General features: G+C 36.5%; 1 long non-coding RNA gene across 1 annotated transcript; it reads right to left on the bottom strand.

Moving 5' to 3' along the window:
- Nucleotides 1–7,631: 7,631 nt before the first annotated feature.
- On the bottom strand, nucleotides 7,632–19,618 carry LOC136555000 (uncharacterized). The gene is made up of 3 exons (XR_010783408.1): nucleotides 18,585–19,618; nucleotides 14,768–14,876; nucleotides 7,632–7,772 (listed from the first exon to the last, which is right to left on the bottom strand). It is a non-coding gene; the product is annotated as an uncharacterized lncRNA (long non-coding RNA).
- Nucleotides 19,619–23,638: the final 4,020 nt, after the last annotated feature.

Here is a 23,638-nt window from a genome sequence, read left to right as displayed (position 1 = left end):
ACATTTTGTACACGCGCCTATATCCTGTACAAACTGGTTGTCCTGTTGAGTGATGCTTACTCCCACTGACGTCTGCTGTGATAAGATGGAATGAGTCACACTAGGTGTTCGTAAAGGTTAACAAGTAATATATTCAGAGCTGTAAATAAATCACGATGCCCTTCTATGTGGCAGATGCTACAGAGCAAATTGCTGAGAAATGCCTAAAAGTAGGTAAATAAATAGGTAGAATCAGTGGCTTCAAAATAAATTTAAAGGTGCACATTCAGAAAGCTGAGCATTATCCCTGCACGAAATAGTGACACTGAATGACCTCTGAATATTATTTCATTGTTAAGAATCTGGATACACCATAGATAAAAACACTTTTTTAGCATCTTGTCACTGTGTGCTGCCAGTGTTAAATGTGGTTCACATCCCGATTTTGCAGCTTTTACACCTGTCTGATCTGGACCCTCCCTGGAGGGTTTTCTAGCCAAGACAAATCAGCATAACAGTTCTGCTCTAGCTCCCTGCCCCTCTGCTATGAGAGTCAAAGAGACAGTCAAAATACACTGGTGGGGTTTCTTTCTTTTTTTTCCTTCTTCCTCTCTTTCCTTCTATAACAAAGAAGCCAAGGAAACCATTGATCATGCCATGAAGGATTTGGTAACTCAGTACATGGTATCTGTCTTCTGAAATACTACTGCAGAAAGGTTTTATCACAATTTTACTTAGGCCAATTTTCAGGAGGTGTGGAAATATATTGGTCTTGCTGCAGTCACTACAGATGACTGCACAGATCCAAATAAAGATATTATCAAGACAAATACTAGTTCTTACTACTTTATTCCGTAAAAAAAAAATGTTTTCCTCTGGTTTCTTCAAGTATGTTGCCCAATTTCCTTCCTAAAAAAGTCATGTAGTTCTGCCACTAGAGTAAAAGTTGATTTGTTCAGTCCTTGTGTTATCTGTATTCATTAATTAACTAGTAGCACTAACTCTCCTCCATCCTTCCTTGACATGGGAGTAGAAGATATATAGTCTAGGCTCTGGATTTTCTATGCTGATGTAATGGCCCATAGAAAATCATTGCAAACTACTAGGCATCTGTTCTGCAAAGCAAGGTCATCAGTAAATTCTGATGGAGGAATATTTTACTCCATACTCATATATGCTAAAGCTAATATACTCAATATCTAGTGATTTGTTATTTGCTGGATCTAGAAAAGTCCCTGTGCAGTCTATGCAAGTATTATATCATTCTGTGGATGTACCTATCACTGAGACTCTCTAAAATTGTTTTTCAGAGGCACCCATTTTCTCTACTGGCTGGACAGGCAGTCTGTCTGTTTAGCTAAGGTGCTATGAATCAGGATACCACGACAGCAATCCATTCATTAGACATTGTAGTATTTGCTTCAGGTGAAAACTCTACATTTCAAAATGCATAGAAGTTATATTGAATATAAGAGCTTTTACCTATACAGTTATAATGTTGCTTATTTCAATATTTTATTGTCTAGGATTTCCATTCAACTTCTGAGTCCCAGGGTTCAAACATACCTAAAACTATTTTAATCTAAACAAACTGAAACATTGCAAAATATATGATTTTCAGAAAAATTAAAAAAACAAAAAGGGAAATATATGGAGAGGGAAAAGTTTCAATTATCTAACTCCATCATCACCAGCTCATCAGCTTCTGTCTTATCGCTGACTTGGTCATGGATTTCTCTGTTCCTGTATTTCAAGACTCAATTCCCAATAAAAATCACTACTATTATTGCTAATTTTGACATCATTGCTCCTCTCTCTGTTTTCTTTTTTCTTCAGTTCCAAGGAGATGGAGCAAAAGAATGCCTCACTGCTTTGCCTCTAAGGGACAGGTTCTAGGCAGACAAAAGTTAATCAAATATCATTTTTAATTTGCAACAGCTTCCTGTAATGGATAGTATCTATTAATGCACCTGGTATCTATTAAAAAATATTCCATTTTTATATGAGCTTTTGGTGACACAATCTTTCCCTTTACATAAAACTCACAAATATATTTTTAATTTATCATATTATTATGTACCCATAATAATAATACAAAGAACTGAAATAAAATCCTTCAGAACCCCATAGTCTGAAATACCTGATGTACCTTGTGGCAAGGAAGACATTCATATTACAATGATTTCCATGAATATTCATAAAAATAAATGCAATAATTTTAAAATATGGTCTGCAGGCTTGACCTTCCTTTTAGTAAGGCAGTGACCATACTTCAATATCATTTAATTACTCCATTTTAAAACCTTTCTAAAAAGTATATTGTCTGCTTTGAGTAATGGTGTACAGGAGCAATCCACCTCAGCAGTTAAACATTTTAAGTGAAACAATCAATTTGAATGACAATCTGTTATTCATCCATAAAATGTATTAACTAATGAAAAATAGACATTTCTCCACAATATTACAGTCACACATTTCAGTGAGAGACTTAAAACAACTGGGACCTCACAACCTTTTGATACAATTAGATATGTCTATGGCTAAATCAGCAGTAAAGTGTTTGAAGTCTATCAGGGTTGAGTGAAATAGCTACATAACTAGAAGCTATGAATAAAATGAAAGAAGACAAAGACTTAATCACTAGTCAATTCCTTTGTGGGTAGAGGGAAAGAGCCTGGTTATTTGACAGCTTTTATTTATCCAAAGGCCAGAATTAAGAAATATACAATTTACAGAAGCATTCTTTCAATAGATCGGGGAACCTATTCCTTCATATATTTATGTCACAAAGCAGCATTCATAAAACATGGGCCATGATAATGAAAATAGAAAAGAAAAATATTTTGTGTAAAGGCAGATTCAGAGTCAATTTCCTGTTCCAGGAAACAATTTTACCATATTTGATTTAGAACTGGATAAACAAATTCCATCCCCACTACAACAGAGAGTGCTATAGCATAGCTGTTTTGAAAGTTACTACAGCACTACTTTAAGAAGGTTCTGATCAAAATAAAAATATCAAGATTTCATATCATTTTATGTAATAAAAATCTTTCAGCCTCATGATGTTTTAAAACTGCTTTTTTAAGACACTTTATGGTTTTGCTTGTTATTCTGACAGAGAGAGAGAGAGAGAGAGAGAGAGAAAGAAAGAAAGAAAGAAAGAAAGAAAGAAAGAAAGAAAGAAAGAAAGAAAGAAAGAAAGAAAGAAAGAAAGAAAGAAAGAAAGAAAGAAAGAAAGAAAGAAAAAGAAAGAAATAGCATGAACCTGTATGAAATAGCTTGTCAACATACCTGTAAAAGCTTTTATGCATCCAACAGCTTTAGTAGCAATGCACTGATGGGCCATTATTCATCATAGGAAAAAAGCACCTGCAAAGACTGCTTCTCCTTTAGGCAAGGGAGCAGCAGCCAAGCAACAGGATGAGGCATGTGCTGCAGACTGGAAAATAATTTTTTCCCCGGTTCAGGCAGTGTGTAGCTCAGTGTGAGAGCCAAAGACTGGGAATTGACTTGAAAATCAACCACCTTGTGAAAGAACAAGAACTTGGACTTTGAAACAGGTAAGAGTGAGATGTTTAATTCACTTCTTTTTATTAAAAAAAGAGCTCTTGGCCTGGTCATCTGCATTCTGGTGACCGAGAACCTGAAGTATTGTTGCCATCACTGCTGAACAGTTCAACTCTGTGCAGCCGAGTACTCACAGCTAATGTTGAGTGTGCTTCCTGGGTAGTGATGGCTTTGAGTATATAATGGTAATGGTTAATAACAAGAACAAAAGAAATGTGTTGTTAATTACTACCAGACTAGAAAAGCTTTATTTTACCATTACAGTCATTAATTATAAAGTTTTTTAAACATACCCATTACAGTGAAATCTGATTCCTACCTCTTAATTTCTTTTTAGTGTACATGTATGTATGTGTACACACACTTGTACACACAACCATATACAACAAATGGTTTCATCCCTAAAACTAAGATGCATTGATAGGGAAATGAAGGAAAGCTAGTCCATGGTAATGAAGGAAAGTTCCTACATGAAAACAAATAAACGAGCTCTAAGAAACACTCTAGTTTGGTGTATATGAAAGAAAAATTTTTGTTATTCTCATGGTTATCTTTGATTTCAATAACACTTGGATCAGTCATGAAATCAGTTGTGCAACTCTCCTCCAGAACAAGAGTGTCATAATTTCAAAGTATTTCGAAATGAGTTTCTTCTAAGAAGCCAGGAATTTGTTAATATTTGAAGGGTATCGTGCATATGAACCATATCTGTCCATGAATTGTTATTGACAGACTTCAGCTACTGCAAACCTGTGCATGTTCACTGATTTCAGAGCAGCTATGCCTGTTTACCATGGTTATGAATAGGGCCTAAGGATTATAGGACTACACCTGGGCCAAGAATTTTGTAAGGAACAAAGATAGGCCTGTAAAATAATGGTTCGACAGAATTAAAATGCTTAACTTTTGCACTGCACTTTCTAATGTATTTTGTCTGTTTTATTATTATAATTTCTAACTGATCATACCTAAACAGTTCTTCCTGATTCTCCTAATACTATCCTGAAACAATTTACACTGAAGACCTTCAGATCAGAAATGGGTTTATTTTTGCAAGCAAAGAATTTAGCAAAGTCACAAAATATAAAAATAATATCTAAGGTAAAAATTATAGCAGACTTAAGACATTCCCTTATTTAGTTTTTAATCAACATCAATTTTTTTAATTAATTCTATATCTTCAACACCTTATATTTTTCTATAGTTAAACACTTCCAGCACTTCATAAAAAGATAAGATATATTTTCTATTTCTCTCATATCCAGGGAATCAATTGTTCTATCAAATATAGATACCAAGTTATCTTGGTATTATCTATCTTCTAAAAGATAGTTTTGATTTTTCATTAATTTCTATTTCTAGAATTAACACTTCCTAATATATTCCAAAGGTTTCTACACTCTGGAGTTTAAAATATAGGTTCCTCTTTCTCAGGGTTATGTTTTTCTTTCTATTAATTAAAGTACAATGTTTATTATTTTACAGGTCTACTTATACTCCAAATTTGATAAATCAGTTACTTATCAATTTAAAAGTGTGCCAGTTTTTCATTATTCTGCAGTGACAATAAATGTCTTGATAAGAGCACATTAAATTCTGAGTTCTGTTTCCTCCTGAGATGTGGTAATTTCCATTTCTATTCTGACACTGCCATTAGCCATCCTGTCTCTGCCCCTGGATACACTTTAGTCTTACTGAAAGTGATGCCAAGTTTTAATAACTTTGATTATTTGCAACTTGAATGATTTTAATCTCCTTCCAAAATTCTTTTGGTCTCAGGCTTGTGTCTTACCTTTTTAGATCCATGTCTTATAGAAATTAAACTCTAAGCAAAGACCAATATCTCTAAAGAGTAACTCACCCCTGCTAAGATAACCAGTGATATGCCTCTTGGAGGAACCTTCCTTTGTCTGTAAATTATTGGGAAAACCTGGCTGCTGCTTAATTTAACTGTTAGTTGACATAAATTTATCCATAAGGATTGACAGTTGAATAAACAGGTGAAAACATGGAGAATAACTGTTTACTTATAAATTCCCAGTTCTTCTTACTATAGTTGTAGTCCCAGGTATCACGGACCCCACCCAGTTACCACTGGATTTAGTGACAAATTCTTTTAGTGAACTTTACTAGGTAGCAAATTGGGATGGAAAATAGGCATAAATTTCCCAGTGTTTCAAGTAGATTGCTACACATTCAAGGATCAAAATAGCAGAAAAAATCTATTCAGAGTGGGATATTATTCATCACTTGAAGTAACAATTCCCTGCTGAATTTCACATGGCTCTACATAGGTACTTAGAAGATTGAATCATACATTTTGAACAAAGAATATTAATTTCTCTTTTGTAATTCATATTTTATAGGATAGTTTAGTTGCTGACAGAAAAAGTGTTTGGGGAGTAGTATAGGAACAGTAAAAGGATTTAAAATTATTAGCCATATGAATTGCATTTCTAGTGTAGCCATCACTAAAACCTGGCATTGAGAGTGGCACTAGGAAAATTTTACTTTTCACAGAAAATAATGATTGCAATGCACAATTATAGAAGTATTTGACCAGAGGTTGAGATTGCTTATGCTATGGTTTGATTTGGTATTTGAATCTGAATCAGAACGGTTCAGACTTGAGGAAAAGAATAAATAGTATGGAAATTGTTACATCTTTCCATCTAATATTTTGACCCAACATTGCAGAAGGAGGGAAATGTGATATCTTGTTCTGGTCAGCATATTGTGATTCTGTGAAAGAAGACTAATTTCTCAAAAAACAACCACCACTGTAGACCAAAAATTTGTTATTATGGGATCATTGTTATCTACTGGATAGATACATTATGGCTTCATTTGTATACATTCCACTTGGAGCAGTACTCAAGGAAAACAGTGATCACAATTTAAGCAGTTTGCCATACCATCTTTTCAGCTGCTAGATTAACACTTGCATAAGCCTCAGTTTTCAGCACAACTCTTGTAGCACAATTACAGTAGAGAGGTTGGGAATGAGAAGATCAGTGGAGGATGGCACAAAACAGGTCAGCAGGACTAAACCAACCCATTGCTATATTCCTTCTCATCTGCCCAGCTCTAAAGTGTGAAGCTCAAACAGATTTCCAGCTGGTGGAGAACGAAGCTTCCCTTCAAGTGTTACATCTGTTAGATCCATGTCATATGACTGTTAGAGGAGCAATACATTCATCCCACCCAGCCCTAAGGAAAAATGAGTGACACTGGAATAAAGAAATGCAAACACAGCATTTGTTTCTACCGCTGTTATTTTTCAGCCCTTTTACATGTATAGATAGGATTTGCCTCATTAACTAATGGTCTTTGTTTTCTCCTTATTATTTTCAACTCTTTCTTGAAAATTAAATTGATAGATTTCCTCAAAGGTTTGCACAAAATATTTACTGGAACATCTGGATCTAAGGTAACTACTGTTTGAAAACAACAATTAAATATATTAACAGGCAGTGGCAAAAGTATTAAATTAACTAGAGGTTAATGTGTACCTGCCACTTCATGCACCATAAATATTCTTCTGTGCATGCTTTAATTGAAAAATTTATGAGAATTTAGGCTATGAAAATTGAAAAGCACAGTTAGATAAAAACTGCAGTTGGATAAATAGCTCAGTAGGAGCTCATCCTACAGTTAATGCTAAAAAGTGAACATGAGGCATCAAAATATTGAATATAGCAAATAGATATTAAATTCCATTTTATTTTATTCTCGGCACTTATCTACCAGCCTCCAAAGAAGTTATCTTGCTTGTGCTGATGTAAAACTATTCTGTAACAATCATGACTATACAAACTGTAAGTGTAATCAAACTAAATAAAGAATAGCAATCAGAAAGAAAACATGAGCAAAACCCCATAAAATTATAGGATTGTGTGTCATAAAAAACACATGGCATATATGCAAGCAGTCACTACAACAAGCAGCCTATATCTAAGTCTATGCACCTTTAGTTTATAACTACCCAAAAGGCAGTACAAGTAATAATATTCTTTAAAAATTCTTAAGTAAACATATCACCTGAACAAAAGACCATCAGGATGAAATCAATTTTCTTTGGCTTCAGGAGAGTCAGATCTTTATTTAAGAGCAAATAAATTCAATCTATTTTTATTAATAATAGTTTTCACACATTTCACACATACTGAACCAGACAGACTCATTGTTTTTCTTGACTTCACATGCCTAGTGACAGGAAAAACCTAGAGGAAACAAAGGAAAAAATAATCCTAGCTCAGATTATGACTATGTTTAAAGACTAGAAAGCATTCATAGTTTTCTGACAAGTCTGTGCTAAATAGGAGAGAATCTTTTGTCCCATGGAGTGTTTTTCAGTTATTTATTTATTGCAGAAAATATTGGTCCTGGTATGATTTATTCAGATACCATGGAGATAAATAAATTTCGATTTCTATATAGTGTTCATAGTAGCTGTGCTGGAATCAGGCACTTTCCATGTTGTAACACCAGCATTGCAAACACCAGTCTTCAATGATAAACAAAAGGAATATTTTTTCAAATATCCATATACATACACATATATACATATATATGTATTTATAAGTATACTGGTAGGCATAATGTAAAGGACACATGCATATAGACACACACTCAACTTCCTTGGCACATACTGCTAGCCAAAAATTACTTTTGCAAGCAAATTCTGGTAAATCCATGTTATGCAACTAATTGAGGTAATCAAGATACTCAATATCATAAAATTGTGCCTATTGCTTCCAGAAATGATTTTCTGATTTCATTAGCTTTTAGAATTAGTACTTATCTTTGACTTTAAATAGACTACAAGCTCTGTACTGTGCATATAAATGTTCAGTCTGTCTGTTTAATCATTCAGTTTCAGTATTTTGCATGATGCCATATGTTCCTGTGACTAAACAATCTGCAGTTTCTATTCTGCTGGCTTTTATTTTTGAGATCTCTGGGATTTAAAATTTCTCTACCAGCAGTGCCATTCCCTCTATACTCTGATCTGCCTCTTAGCTTTACAATCAACAATCCAATACAATCATATTCCCTAAAAGAGAACACGGATGGTGTCATTTCTTCACATGATGATGTTAATTACTGTCACCCCATCACACTCATATTTTCATAACAGAAACTGTAGGGACACATCAAATTAACTTCTTCCTCATCTGTATGCCTATTCCAAAGCCAAGAAGCTTTATTTCTAAATTACCTCATCTTTGTATAAATATATTTAAAGTATTTCAAAGAGAATGATTGAAATTTAGAATGCCCTTCTTGTCCTCATAAAATTTACATATATTTATCTCCTTCCTGGATTTTATTTTTATCAAAATTATATGACGTGTTGCATTGACCCCGGGTAGATTCCAGGTGTCCACCAAAGTGGACACTCCCCTCCTTAGCTGGATGGGGGAGAGAATAATATAAGAGAAGTCTGATGATTCAAGACAAGGACAGGAAGAGACCTCCCACCAGCTACCAAGGACAGGAAGAGACCACTCACCATGGACAACAAAGACTCAGCTTGGGGAAATTAGTTTAGGTTATTGCTAATCCACTCAGAGTAGGGTAATGAAAAATAAAAACCAAATCTTAAAAAAACCTTCCCCTACTCCCTTCTTCCCAGGCTCAACCTCACTCCTGAGTCCTATTTTGCCAGCAGCTCAGCAGTACAGGGAATGGGGGCTCTGGTCAATTCATCACACATTGTCTCTGTTGCTCTTTCATCTGCAGGGGGAGGACTCCTCACACTCTTCCCCTGCCACAGGAGACAGCCCTGCATAAAATTCCCCACCATGAGTCCTTCCACAAGCTACAGTTCTTCATTAGGTGCTCTAGCATGGGTCCCTCCCATGGACTGAATTCCTTCAGGAAAAGAGTGCGCCAGCATGTGACCCTCATTGGGTCCAAACTTCTCACCAGCAGGACCTGCTCTCTCCACAGGACCACAGGTTCTGCCAGCAAGTTGCTCCAGTATGGGCTTCACGTGGGGTCAAAATGTCCTTCAGGAATCCATGCTCTGGTGTGGAATCCTCCAGGGGCTGTAGAGAGATTGCTCCACCATGGACCTCCATGGGCTGCAGGGGCACATCTGCCCCACCATGGTCTTTACCACAGCCTGCAAGGGAATCTCTTCTCCTGCACCTGAAACACTTCCCGCTCATCCTTCACTGACCTTGGGGTCTGCAGAGCTGTTTTCTCTTGTATTCTCACTTGTCTCTTTGCCTGCAGCTGCCCAACTGGGTTTTGTTCCTCCTTCTTGACTATCTTATTCCAGAAGTGCACCACCATCACTGATGGACTTAATATTGGCCAGCAGTGGGTCTGTCTTGGAGACAGCATTGGCTCAGTGACACAAAGGGGAAGCTCCTAGCAGCTTCTTACAGCAGCCACACCTATAGCCCCCCTCACCACCTGAACCCTGCCACGTAAACCCAATACGTGTGATCACTTTAAGGAATTATAGTCACTCAACTGTAAACAGATTACAATCAAGTATTATGTCAGAAATATGTGTGCCTTCACTTCAAAAATCATAGAAAACACTAACAAGAAATATGTACAACAGCAACAAAGATGGCAATTTTTCTTCATACTATGCCTGAAATGGGAAATAAATGAAAGAAACTGGACACCACTGTCTTACTGCTGTTAAAGGCTTCATTACTAATTCAAGGCATCCATAGGTTAATGACAGATTATAGAAGCTTTCAACTACTCCAGTCTTGATTCAAGCAGGAAATCAACCTGGCTACCAGAAATAGAGAGAGGCAGGGGAAGAGATGTGTAAATAAGCAGCCAGCCTTGCACCATTTTAGTTAGCATGTCAGGAGCAAAACAAACTGTACCTGAACCATGTTTTGTGCTATAATGCACAAAAGTAATAATGCCTCTTTTAAGGCAGAGACTGCTGCCAGTTGTGACTCCCACAGCAACTAGTAGGTACCTACACTTCTTGAAAGAAAAGGCATCTTAGTGATGAATTTTTTTGTCAGGGTGATAAGCTTATCTTCAGGAGCATTCCACAGCGAAGTGGGGTAACAGCACACCAGAGTGGGTCCTGAAATTGGAAAGCCCCAGGAGAGTGCAGAGACCTCCCAGGAGCTGGTAGCTCACACAATAGATGATGGGTGGTGGCAGAGGCAGCTTCCTCCTGAGAGGTATGAGGGCACATGTCTGTGAGCCTGACACACTCTCTACAGGGGTGTGCTGCTTGCTGTGTGTTGGTATCAGGGATGTCACTGAGAGAACACCAAGCCTTGTGCAGTTCATTATTCCCTGCTACTGTTGCTCCTTGTGGGCACCAGTGACAGACAGGAGCAGCCTGAAAAGGGCCAAGAAGGATTAGAGAGTCCTTGGACAGGCAGTAAGGATCTCTGGAAGACAGGTTTGTTTTGGTTGTTTTGTTTTTTTTTTTTTCATAAATTCTACAGGTCAAAGGGAAGGAGTTTGAAAGAGATTAGTCAAAAGCAGCACGGCCAACAGGATTAGGGAGGTGATTCTGCTCCTCTACCCTGCTCTTGTGAGTATAGACCTGGAGTGAGTCTGGAGGTGGGCCACAAAGATGATTAGAGGGCTGGAGCCCCTTTAGAGAGTGACAAGGTTGTTCAGTCTGGAAAAGACTGGGCTCCAGGAAAACCTTATTGCAGCCTTCCAGTACCTAAAGGATAACTACAGGAAAGATGAAGAGGGGACTTTTCATGAGGGCACGTGGTGACAAGACAAGGGGGAATGGTTTAAAACTGAGAGTTGGTTTAGATTAGATATTAGGGAAAAATTATTTACTCAGAGCATGTTGGGACACTGGCATAGGTTGCCCAGAGAAGCTGTAACTGTCCTACCCCAGAAGTATTTAAGGCCAGTTTGGATGGGGCTTTGAGTAACCTGGTCTTGTGGAAGGTGTCCCTGTCCATGGCAGAGAGTTTGGAACTTTCAGGTCACTTCTAACTCAAGCTATTCTATGATTTTATTATTCTATGATTATTGAAAATACTTCCAAAAATATTTCTTCCCTCATAGGTGGTGTTTTTATGATTTATAGTTTTATGCAGATAAAATTAGAGGCAGGTTTATGGGCCCAAAAAGGAAACAATTTCTTCATGTTCAAAAGTAGTTTACCCACCAAGGGCAAAATTTACACATTTTCTTTATGATGGAAATCAAGAACACATTATACTGGCAGTTTCTAAGGCTCATTAGACCAACTAATCTGATGCTTTTCTAAATTAACACTGATTATTTTCTTAATATCTTTTTCTAACTTTTTAACAAACTATTTTGGTTTTCATTGTTCTATGAAATCAGCTCCTGCTTTCATGTCAGTGCTTAATTCAGCAACGTTTTCTGAAGTGTATCTTTAGTCCCTGTGTCAGATTTAACAGCTTCACTTAGTGTTTTAGTTAACTTCCATGCTCAGCTACTTTGCCATTTATAGTTTCATCTGCTTCCATCTGCTCTGAACAAAGTTGCAGTAAATCTGGCCTCTTGCCTTTTCTGTCAATTTTTAAGTGAAAAAAAAGTCTAGAGGGCAGGAGCCCCAGATTTGGAAGGCTTAGTGGAAATCCTTATTCCCTCACAGACCTGTGTTATGCTGAATAAAACACAAACAGCCCATTAAGGGTTTAGGATCCTTAAGCTTTATTATATCTGGGGAGGATCTGAGGAAAGGAAGAAAAGAACTTGTAAAAGAAATTCTGTGAGAACAGAAAATTATTTTTTATCCATGATTACAGAATTATTCACTAATTTTAGGTATCTTAACCTTTCTCCAGTTGGCTTCAGTTACAGTAACAGGTGTTCCTCTCTTTGATTCATCACATACTAAAACTTTTGAACTGACAGGTGCAACTAGCTTTTGAAAAATTCAATTGAATTTTTCTGAAAATTGAAATTTAAAAAAAAGAAGAAAATATTTATTATTGATTCCTCTAAGAACATTTACAAAACACTCTTGTTTTGAGCTGACTTAGGGAGTTATGAAAGAAGGTGAGAGCTCATTTAATTTAAATATGTATTTAATCAAGAATGGGAATCACTAAGATCTCAGGATGAAAGAGAGAAAGAATAGAGGGAAATATTTGCCTTTGAGTGTGAAACTATTTTTAATTGAATGTTTGTATTAGTTCTCCTTCCTTCCTATACTGCACTGAAGGGGCATGATGAAGCAGCTGTGTGGTGCTTTGCTGTCTAACCACAGCAACATTAGGAAAAACAAAAAACAGCCACAGACTGAACAGATCTATTCTACGGAGTAAATACCAGAAAACAGGCAATTAAAAAGTCACCTATGCTGTCTTCTTGATGCGATATAGTTTGGGAGCAGGACACATAGAACAATAAAGTATTTGTCTTACTGATCATTAAGTGGCACAAGGTTAGGCAGCATGAATACTAACTTTGAAATAATACTTTCATTTAGTTGCAAGCTCCTAAATTTCCCCTCATCCAGTAGAGATCTCTTGCAAGCCAGAATTGGTTTTATATTAGAAAACTGGATGAGTCATTACAGTGATAACATGAGAAGCTGAACTATGCCTGGAAAGCATTAGACAGCCTCTTTAAGGAGGCTGTTGAAACAGTTAACAAACAACAGAACAATTTACCAGTATAAAACTCATAAAACATTGTCTAATAGAGAAACAGCTTCCACTGGGGAAAGCTGGCAAGAGGAACTGTATATGAGATGCTGTGATTCAAGTGAGCACCAGAAAATTCTATTCTCCTCCTGTTTCCAAAATTCCTTTGTGCATGGCACATGGAAAACTTAAACAGCACATGGTTCCACATCCAAACCTTCTATTTTTGTCTCAAAATCACATATATAAGCTAGCCATACTTCATGTTGGGCTATGTCAGTCCTAGTGATGCACCTTTGCTTTTCCTTTAAATAATCCTAAGGAGAGCTTCTGTTCACCCTGATAGATCCCCAAGGGTGGACAATAAAAGCATTACATTTGTGGAGTGCAAACCACATTCACTTCACACTATACACATAATTATTCACTGAGCAGCTTTATTTTTCCACTTTTTAATTAATACCTTCCTTACACAGAAAACAGAGATAATTATACATAAGCTTTCCTGAAATAAGATCCCACTTAATAGTAAGAAAAAGTAACATGAAATTACTAAGGGTGCAAGAGAGAAGAGAATGAAAAACAGTACAAAAACCTCAATGAGCAAAAAGCACAGATAAAAAATATCACATGGAAATTACTTTCTGAAAAAAATATGCGTGGGCATTGATATATGGGAAAATAGGCTTATGTATTGGGTTTGCATGGGTTTGGTAGCAGGGGGACCTAATGGGTGACATCTGTAAAAAGCTGCCAAAAGCTTCCTCCATGTGCAGCAGAGCCAATGCCAGCCAGCTCCAGGACAGATATGCTGCTGGCCAAGGCTGGGCCAGTTAGAAATGGTGTTAACACCTCTGTAATAACATGCTTTAGAAGGAAAAAAGGCATTGCACAGATTTACTTACAGCCAAAGAAGTGTGGAGTGAAAATATGTCAGAGGAACAGCTGTTCAGACACCAAGGTCAGTGCAGAGAGAGGGGCAGGAGGTGCCCCAGGTGCCAGAGCTGAGATTCCCCTGCAGCCCCTGGTGCAGCCCCTGGTGAGGCAGCTGTGCCCCTGCAGCCCATGGAGGGCGATGGGGATGCAGAGATCCACCTGCAGCCCTTGGAGGAGCCCCACACTGGAGCAGGTGGATGCCTGAGAGGAGGCTGTGACTCCATGGGAGGCCTGTGCTGGAGCAGGCTCCTGGCAGGGACCTGTGGATCCATGGAGAGAGGAGCCCATGCTGGAGCAGTTTCGCTGGCAGGACCTGTTACCCTGTGGGGAGCTCACACTGGAGCAGGCTGTGCTTGCAGGGCTGCACCCCATGAAGAGTGACCCAGACAGGAGCAGTGTGTGGAGAACTGTTGCCCATGGGGTAGACTCATGTTGTTGAGTCTCTTTTTCCCCTGACAGTATTCAGTGAGTAATTTCTGTCAACACAGAAAACTTTTGTTGTGTTTCCTCTGCCTACTTGTGGAGAGAAGTGATAGAGCAGCTTTGGTGGGTGCCTGGCATCCAACCAGAGTCTACCCACTGCTACTACTTAAAACCTCAAATACTAAATTCCTTATACACAGTACTGGAGAAACTTAAAACAAATAGGAGATAGCACTACAGACCACTAGAAAAAAAAACAACATATTACATACCTGAATCCTGCAGGAAAGACGTTTGAACTATTAGGCTTGGAATAGGTGGAGAAAGAATATTCCTCCCCATCCCTTTTGGAAGTGGAATAGGCTTTTCTCTCTTATGCATCTGAAAGATGGGATTTGAGAGAATAAAACTGTTCATAACTGTGATTAAAAGCTCTTCTTATATGCTGTGCTATAATGAAATAAAGCAAAGTGTGCAACTGAAACAGCATGTAACTCATAGCACATTTCTTACACAGAGGCAAAAGAATGAAGGTTATATAGCATTCCTTTTAACAGAAGAATGGAAGAATTTGAATGCTACAAACATTATTAAATACTGCTGACTGCTCTGATTTTTGAGGGGTCTTTCATACTGCAAGCTACAGAACACACCAAACCATCTTTTTGTCCCTTGCTTGTCCCATCTGGATCCTAGAGAAATCATTCAAAGATGCAGAAAGGAAAATACATCTGATCTGGCCAAGAAATTGAGTGCTCTGAACAAGGGCACATTGTGTTTCTCAAAACTTAGAATTTTAATATTTCTAAAACTAGTGTACAGAAAAAATTCTGTGGAGTTTCAGCCTCCAGATATGTCTTCAGCCACACTGAATCAATCTCTGCTAGCACCACTTTAATAAATCCTGACTAAGCAATGTTCTGTGGCTTTGTTAAACAGCTGAAGACCCTGGTGCTTTGCTCACCTCATCTGTGTGAGGTTTCAACTGAGTACAGCACCCTGCAAACAAAACATTTGGATAAATCTTTGAGGAGACTAATTTTTTATTATGATTTTCTTTATAGACCTGTCATTTAGGATTTTTTCATAATCTTTCTCACAGATTGCAAAAGATAAGTAGAAGAAATCGGCTAAATGTTTATTCATAGAACTAGAGTGGGATTATTTTTATCTCAGTCGGCACATCGTAAGCTCAGAAGAAAAGTATCTACTTTTAAATTGAATAGCACTGAGGAAATAAATTTCAGAGAGCATAAAGATACCAAAGAGCAAAGATTTTTTTAAAAGTTGTTTTTTTTATTTTTAAAAAAAGAGTAACCTGTGGGACAGAAAAAATAAAAAAATCACGAAATCAAACTTTATAAATAGTAGTTATATTGAGTCAATTTTTATAAGAAAAGGCATCGATTTTTAGTAAAAAGAAATAAAATTGAGGAAAAGAGTGGTGGCAAGTAAGGGCCAATCTCTGCATATAGTAAGAGGTAAATTGGTGTACCTGTGGTAAGTACAACCTTAGAAGGAAACAAACACGTGCCATCTTCAATTAGGATAACATTTTACATGTTTGCACATAGTGGTGGCTACCCAGAAAAGAGTGTGACATTATACTACAAGTGTTTTGTTTTGACATCTAGCTGTAGCACTGGCTCCAGGCAACTATTAGCCTTTAAATGACCCAAGATTGACAGGTGTTTTCAGTCAGTGTTTATTCATTATTTTAAATTTGATAAATTTATATGTATAATTTGTTTCTTGCTGTTGAATATCCAACAGATCATATTTAAGTCATAATTTTTAGCTGTAGCCATCCACAGAAATTAAATTCAAAGGAAAAATGAACATGGTGAGAAGTAATTATCACTTAGAGCGATTTGAACATGCGTGGATATTTTTCTCATTTTATTTGTTTGATTTTATGCTGGCATCACTAAATAAACTTTAGCCACGGCAAAAGACAAAGCTCATGATCCAAAAATAAATTTCACAAGCTTTGACATGCTTTTCAAAGTGAAATGTACACACCTGATGAAAAATATTCATACTGACAAGTGAATAGTTGACACTGAGGAAAATACATCCAGGTATCTTAAAGGATCATCATGAAGAAATGCACAAATTTGTTGTGACAGAAAAGAATGTTTCAAAATTGAACACTGAACAAATGGAAGAAGATTTAGTCTCCATTTTAGCTATGTGTAGATATAGCTAGTTGAAAAACTTGCCCAATATTTGCTGCCATGGGAGATGGCACAGTTTTAGCCAGTTGTGTTAGATACTTTCAGTCACAATGAAAAAGAAAATAAGGGAAAAGCAAAAAAATAAGACAAATTTAATGAAAGAGTTCTACAGATAAAGCACAACAAAATCTCCGAGGAGGCAAGGTGGAAGATAATGTTTAAAAAGTAGAAAATTATTCAATGTCATGTGGCAGAAAAGGAAGAAGTTCAGAGAAATAGAACAGTGGAACTGAAAAGGTGATATCAATGAGTAAGATACCAGGAGTGCATGAACAAGGTAAGTGGTTATGGGACAAAGTTTATTCTGTGAGATCAGAAGAAATGATCATGATTCTGGAAAGAAATTATATACTCTTTCTTGAGATGTTAGAAATTATAAGAAACCTGAAAAAATGGTCAGAAAACAGCACTGATGTAGTTTCAGGCTTTAAGTGATCAATCACCTGGACTTGGCATCCTAGATTTGCTGAAATTTCTTAAAAAGTGTTTTTCAGAAAAAGTTACATTGATATATTCAGGAAGGAGATCTATAGTGGGGGATGCTATTGCACTGGAAGTAAAATGTCAGAGAAAAATGTACTCAAATACCTTAAAAATTAAAGCAGAGAAGTGGGAAATATGTGCTAGATAATGATCTAAACTCCAAGGGTGCACTGAAACTACTCATTATTGTCTACAAGCTAAAGTAGTCTGTGCTTTTACAGACAGAGACAAGGTTAGTGCTGCTGGAAGAAAAAAGAAAGTAATGACAGTGAGTGGCAATAATGAATGAAGGAGTAGAAGAGACAGAGTTTGACACCATAAATATTATTTTGCAACAACATTGGCTGTTAAAAACACTATTAGAAGGGAGAAGTAAATGCAACATGTTTTTTTCACAGACATGTCACTACAGTTATGACCTTCAAACTGTGTTGTTTGCCATTTGGCACAATTTCTCTAAAAATAAATTGAAGGATTTGCCATTGTTTAATTCAATATTTCCTCAATTTAGCAGCCCTTGTCTCCAAAGTAATATTATTTTCTCATAATATGCACACAAGCACACATATAAAAGCAAACACACATACAGATGGCATGTAATTCTGTGATGTTCTTTGTATCATAACAGCCATTGTCAAAACTCTTCTTAACACAGGGTATTATAATTGCTTGATTATCCTGTTAAATTTTTGAAGATTTTTGACACTGTTTCATGAGTGTTCCAAGCCATTAACAATTTTTGTTTTCAGCACAAAAGAATCTTAATTCTACTTCCATGCTATTCATTCATCTGTACTGCTTGTAATATTTGTTAATTCTTTTTTGTATGACTAAAAATCAGAATGTATGACTAAAAAAAGATGAACAAGAGATAAATATATTGAAACAAGTATTCTGAGATAAATGTATAACCTGAGTCAATCAAAAACATTTCTTCAGAGATTATAGTATTGAAACACAATGTATTGATTTCAACAGAAATGGAATTAGGGAAACTTACGTTGTAGAGTTGCAAAAAGAATTTCTGAACAAAAACAGATTAGGAGGGTTAAAATAACAAGTATCCTACTGCTGAGGATTCAGTAGTAGTCTGATGAAGTACAGGGGAACAAAACAGCTAAATCCATTTTTGACTTAATGTAGACAAGGAATATGAATTTGAACCTTTTCTATCCAAAATTATTATTCCAGGAATTGGATTTTTTTGTTATGATTAGGTTTGTCCCACAGAAATAAAAGCATTAAAATTAATTCAAGAAGGAAAAAACATATTTCATGCTAGGGCATACAAAATGTTTTGCACCATCTGTCAGATCCCACAGCTTGTTTACTACAGTTTTGTGGTTGTTGTTCTCTGAAATCTACCTACCTTATTGGCTTTTTTTCCTTGTCTGAAATGAAAGGTTTGTGGTCCATCTCCTACTTGTATTTTCGTGTTTATATTTGCTCTTTCCTGTACAAAGCAAAACAGTCTGTGAAACCTTTTTTATTAGAAATTCAAATAAAATTAAACTCTGCTACCACATACCAAGCAAGGATGTTGGTAAGGACTCTAGGTCATCATCCTGAGGTTCAAATTTCAAAAGCTGTAATTCTTAGGAAACTCCTGTTGGTCTTGTAATTTTCTTGGTTTCTCAGATGCTTATTTGCATGGATAAACATACAACCAGATGCTCGGCCCCTATCAAAAGATGAAGAGATATCCATGCCTCCAAAATAATGTACATTTAATATTATTTAGGATGTCCATTTTTTTTTTTCATTTCACCAGAAGAACTAGGAGTTAGAATTAAAGTAATCTCCAATATGTCTTGGACATACTTTTAGAGATATTCATTGTGAGGCAGAAAATAGAATCAGGGATTGTGGTTCACATAGGCTACACCTACACCTGCAGGCTGTGCAGCCTGCCAAAAGTGACTTGGAGTGATTTCAGGTTTTGCACAGGATTTGAAATCATGAATGTCCAAAGATGTAAAGCACATCATAATTTTTATGACACTAAAATCACTGGAATTTCTAGTCGTGACAGTATGTTAATACTTCTAAAAATCTCGAATTGTGTTTCCTTTTCTTCTTTTTTTAAGGATGGTCTTTAAATATGTAGGTATATGTTGTGGCATAAACATATCATCAAAAAGCATCTATAAATATATAACAATGATATGAGAAATGCCTCTCATGCTCTTTCTATTTAGTCTGCAGAAGAAAAGCTTTAAGATGTGAATCTTGCTTTATGGAGGGGAACAGCTGCAGTGAAAGTTTTCCCTACAGATTGTACCACTTAACTAAAGAAATCACAATAAAACAAAAAGATGGAGTTAGTTATGCTGCATGGAAATAACATAATAATAAAAAATCACAACACATACGCAGACATGCATATTAAGTATGGGGGACTCTCCATCTCTTTCTTTCTGTGGAATAATAGAATGGAAAAAACAATATTGGAGGAAATTTGTTTGATCTTTATTCCTTTTTGAGAATTTTTTTTTGATTCAGCATAGCTCCAAAAACATTGGGAAAATGGATAAATCTGGAAATAGGTGATATTTAAGGTCCAGCCTATACCATTCTGTGATTGGGCAAACTTAAATATTCCAGTATGTCATACCAACATGTCAGCTACATTTTTCCAGTGACTAACTGTATACATGAGGTATATGTAACTTTTCAAAGTACTGTGAACACCTCTAGGTGTGATATGCTTGTGCTTAAACTGGGAATCATCAAATTTTGGTTATATTCCTATGCCACTAGCTGCCTGCCAGACCTAGGAGAACTCTATTAACCTTTAATTGACTCTGTCACACGGTTTGAGAAATCAGGACAATATATTTGGCTCTCTTTATAATGCACTTTGACATCAGTAAGAGAAAAAAAGCTGGGCAGGTGCAAGACTGTTCTGTGTCACAGAACTGTCATAAATGCAAACAGCTCCAGGGACACACAATGGAAGATACATGACTGCTCTGTTTACTTCAGCTGAGCATTTTTCAAAACATTTGCCAATTTCTAATTATGTACTCATATGGTATTTGACTGAGAGGAAACTCATAGGGTTGTTCAGTCAAACTGTTCTGCCCCAAGTCAGGATCAGCTGACATTTTAGCTTACAGCTTTCTGTCTTTTTTTTTCCCGGTAGACACAGAGAATTTATTACCTTTCAATATTTTGGCAGAATGATCAAAAAAGGAGCCAGCACCAAACAAGTTTTAGTTAATGATATTTTGTAATTATTAAAATTATTTTCTTGCTGAAAAAAAAAGGTCATTTTTCCTCGGTGTCTTGCATCAGCTCTTTCATGTCCTGTGAAATTTAGCAAGATGCTTAATTTACATAAATAATGAACTAGTCCTGATATAGGTAAAATTATCTTTCCCATAGCTTAGAATTATTTTCAAACTTAATATTTTTTCTGTTAATAATAGGCAATATTACCATGAACTCATACAGTAAATGTAAAATAATTTCTTTAAATAATTCTTGTCTCTTCCTTTTTTTTTCTATTTATATATATGTATATATTGGTTTGTTCAATGTATATATATGAATATATTGGTTTGTTATGGGAAACAAAGCATTATATCTTGGCATATTTTTTCAAGTACTTACGTGCATTATAGTCTGGTGTGATTCCTTTTGAGTACCTAGATTTTAGACTGTCCTTTGTACAAAAAACCAGCAGTATTTTCATGCATAGAATAGCAACAGTATTTATTTAAGATTATTTAAGTATTTGTAAACTCAGTGATTAATCATGCATCATATCTTAAAAAGATTAATTTGTCCTTAACTTTCGTAATCTGATTTACTATTTATTCCACATCATCTTCATCATCCTGATGCTGAATAGTTTTCCTGGAGAAAGGGGTGAAAATAAGAGTGAACAGTCACTTTATTACATTCTCTGAATTTTTAAATTACTTATAGTAATACAACAAGTGATATAACAAAATATTAAATTATGATGTCTAGGAACTGAAACTGAAACTTTATTAATCAGTTCTCTGCAGTCTGCTGTTCCTAGAGAACATTAAATGAAAGCCTGTTAAGAACACTAGCACAGGTGAAAGATCTGTTGCTGATTAAAGTAACATCTATGAAATTCATAATCAGTTTCAAATACATGTACATAAAAATCTACAGCTATGTCAGTACTTGTGTTCTTTTAAGTGGACCAGTACAAATATCAAACTGTTGGAACAGATTTTACAAAGACAATAAAAAGTAATTTGTTTCTCTTGCAAAAACTAAAGCACTTACTAAACAGCCCACACCATGACACTATCTCAAAGTATTACATAAAAATTAAATAATTTTGCTGCACACAAATGTTGGTAAATATTAATAAATTTTCATCACATGAAGGGAATCTGAAGCAAATTTTTAAATGTGATTCATCTGCAGAATTCAGAAATGAGATCAATGATCTCAGAGGATTCCCTCTCTGTTAGGTCATCCTCACACTATAAATATTTCTGTTTCATATGCAGAAAAATCATGTAACAATTAACATTCCAAACAAGTATTACATCTAACCAAAGTAAAGACAAGTTACAGGAAAGATTATTCTGTTCTTATAACTATGTATAATGCAAATTATGTGAAAGTGCAATGCAAAAAAAAAACCAACAAAACCAAAACCAAAAAGAAAAACAAACCCAAAACTTAAGTAGACTGTATTATTTTTTCCACTTTAATTAGGAAAAAAAACCTCGTAATTCCATGACTGGCTACCACAGATAATGTTTTTTTCCTAAGCATTTTCAGGGGTTGTCCTGATGTCTTCTCTTAATGTTGACTACTTAATGCATACTTTGCATGTACTAGCAAAAGATTGAATGACCTAATCAGAATTATTTCACTAGATTTCTTTCCACGGAGTTGGAAAATGTAGAATTTGGGCAAATTGTTATTACTATGAGCAGACTGTTAACTGGGTAAGTATTGTTTACATAAACAGAAATTTTACAACTGCCTGTTCAACGAGCTGAAAAGAAGCACTAAGCTATTGAAGAAAAGTTATGTGCTGACATCAGTAACTGCAGGAACTTGCTTTTGAAAGTTTCCCTCATAATACATAACCTGAAAGACTCTTGAAGATCTAGGGATTGATCCTGCTGAAATCTTCTGTTACACCTCTAGCTGTGCAAAAGCATTGAACACATAAAAGAGTGCCACTAGCAATTTTTTTTTCTTCTTTCATCTCATTGCTGGTTAATTGTTCATACTCAGGAAGTATGCCAAGCATTTTACTCTGTAATTTAGTTAGTATCTCCAACAAATATTCTAGACTCTGCTTGCACACTGAGATTTCCTGTAAGCACCTGTTCTTTACCCTTCAGGTCAAGCATTCACCAATGGGAGACATGTCCTAAGACTGTTATGAATGATACAACCATCTCCCAAATTCAAAGAAAACCAAGCAATCCAGGCTAGTCATTTAGAAACTTTTTGATCCAAGAAGTCACTGGTCTCTCCAGTCCAGTTGCAGTACAGTCTCCCACGCCTGTTGCTGGCATCCAGACCCCTTCCCACAGGCACTCTTTTTAACACTTTTCTGCATCCCATAATATGTCCTATGCTCCAGCATTGATTCTCTGTGATGGGTGTCACATGTGGACTCATCACAATGAATCAGTGCTGGAGCACCTGGGCTGAGTGAGGTGACTGCCTAGGTATATAGAACACTTTATGGGATGTAGGGGAAGAGCATTTGCAGATTGCTCAAGACTCATAAAGGGATGTTTAGGGAAGAACCAAAATCGTTAAAGGGAATCCAGATGATCTGTGTAGGAGCAAGACTGGGAAAACATAAGGATATGGAGATAAAAGGGCTAGTGCATGTAAAAAGCTTGCTGCTCAAAATAATTTGTCTGGCCATGCCATGCATTTACTCAGCACAATTTTTAGCTATTTTTTTCTGTGGGAAAGACTTCTTCTTCTGTGTATCTGTCTGTGGGACAGGGTCTGAATACCAGCAATAGGTGTGGGACCACAGGTCAGAGGGTGCATTGTCCTAGGTGCCAGCAACTGGGCTGGAGAGACCAAACTGAGTGAAACCCAAGCACCAGTCCTGGCATGGGACTTGAGTCAGGGGCCCATGTGTCCACAGTGCAGCACCTGGAGTTACCCTCAGTGCGGGAATGTGTGTGATCACCAGCAAAATTTCAGTCAGACCAGCCAGCGAGCAGGTGACTCCAGGGATCTGGAGGGAAGATATATCTCCATGAGTGAGACTCCAGGAGAAAATGGGACTTTCCCAGACTTTGGAAAAGCAGAGGAGTGCCAGCAGTTTCTAGAGAGACTATAGGATCTGGAGGCTCTAGGGGCAAGACCTGCTGGTGTATGTGTCTGTAAGGGTGAGAATCTGGGGAACTTGGCTGCAGGGTACCAGGGGAGTACCATCCAGCTCTGAGT

Source organism: Molothrus aeneus, chromosome 3, assembly GCF_037042795.1.
Source record: "Molothrus aeneus isolate 106 chromosome 3, BPBGC_Maene_1.0, whole genome shotgun sequence".
NCBI lineage: Eukaryota > Metazoa > Chordata > Aves > Passeriformes > Icteridae > Molothrus > Molothrus aeneus.
The sequence above is the reverse complement of the archived record's forward strand: the minus strand, read 5'-3'. Positions and strand labels throughout refer to the sequence as shown.